We start from the raw sequence: 1,777 nt of genomic DNA, 5'->3' as shown, positions 1-1,777 counted from the left end.
TGACTTTGACTTGAACTTGACTTTGACTAAAAGTTGAGGCATTAAAATGATTATCATGATTGCTTGTTAAACAGGTAAACAAAATGTCCCAGTATCAATTATATTTCAAACTTTATTTTAGGGGCTTTCCCTCCTTTATTATTTTTTTATTAGTATTTTTTGCTCTTGTCTATTTTGTAGCTAAGCTTATGGTCATCTCTATTTAAAGCCACTGCATAAAGTTGCTATGCTTAATGTGCACAGTCTGCTTTTGACCACATGGGTTTACATAGATAGATAGATAGATAGATAGATAGATAGATAGATAGATAGATAGATAGATAGATAGATAGATAGATAGATAGATTGATTGATTGATTGATTGATAGGAACAGTACTTTATTGATCCCAGAGGGGAAATCTTTGATGACCATCGATGTTGCGTCATAAAAACGAGCTGAAAATCATCAAACAAAGCTGTGATCTCTCCTGATAAATCATCAAACAAAGCTGTGATCTCTCCTGATAAATCATCAAACAAAGCTATGATCTCTCCTGATAAATCATCAAACAAAGCTGTGATCTCTCCTGATAAATCATCAAACAAAGCTGTGATCTCTCCTGATAAATCATCAAACAAAGCTGTGATCTCTCCTGATAAATCATTGACTAAAGAGACCCGAGCGCCGCTCCAGACCGGTTGTGTAGTCGTGTGACGAGGGTCAGAGGGGGATTGTATGTCTCACACTTTCACATATAGAACATAGCATTACTATATACTATATTACTATATACTATATTACTATATATAGAACATAGCATTACTATATACTATATTACTATATATAGAACATAGCATTACTATATACTATATTACTATATATAGAACATAGCATTACTATATTCTATATTACTATATATAGTACATAGCATTACTATATTCTATATTACTATATATAGCACATAGCATTACTATATACTATATTACTATATATAGAACATAGCATTACTATATACTATATTACTATATATAGAACATAGCATTACTATATACTATATTACTATATATAGAACATAGCATTACTATATACTATATTACTATATATAGTACATAGCATTACTATATTCTATATTACTATATATAGTACATAGCATTACTATATTCTATATTACTATATATATAGTACATAGCATTACTATATTCTATATTACTATATATAGCACATAGCATTACTATATTCTATATTACTATATATAGTACATAGCATTACTATATACTATATTACTATATATAGTACATAGCATTACTATATACTATATTACTATATATAGAACATAGCATTACTATATACTATATTACTATATATAGTACATAGCATTACTATATACTATATTACTATATATAGTACATAGCATTACTATATACTATATTACTATATATAGAACATAGCATTACTATATACTATATTACTATATATAGAACATAGCATTACTATATACTATATTACTATATATAGAACATAGCATTACTATATACTATATTACTATATATAGAACATAGCATTACTATATACTATATTACTATATATAGTACATAGCATTACTATATTCTATATTACTATATATAGTACATAGCATTACTATATTCTATATTACTATATAAAGTACATAGCATTACTATATACTATATTACTATATATAGAACATAGCATTACTATATTCTATATTACTATATATAGTACATAGCATTACTATATTCTATATTACTATATATAGCACATAGCATTACTATATACTA

The sequence above is a fragment of the Borostomias antarcticus genome, assembly GCF_949987555.1.
Source record: "Borostomias antarcticus genome assembly, contig: scaffold_1095, whole genome shotgun sequence".
NCBI classification, from domain to species: domain Eukaryota; kingdom Metazoa; phylum Chordata; class Actinopteri; order Stomiiformes; family Stomiidae; genus Borostomias; species Borostomias antarcticus.
This window is presented reverse-complemented; position numbering follows the sequence as displayed.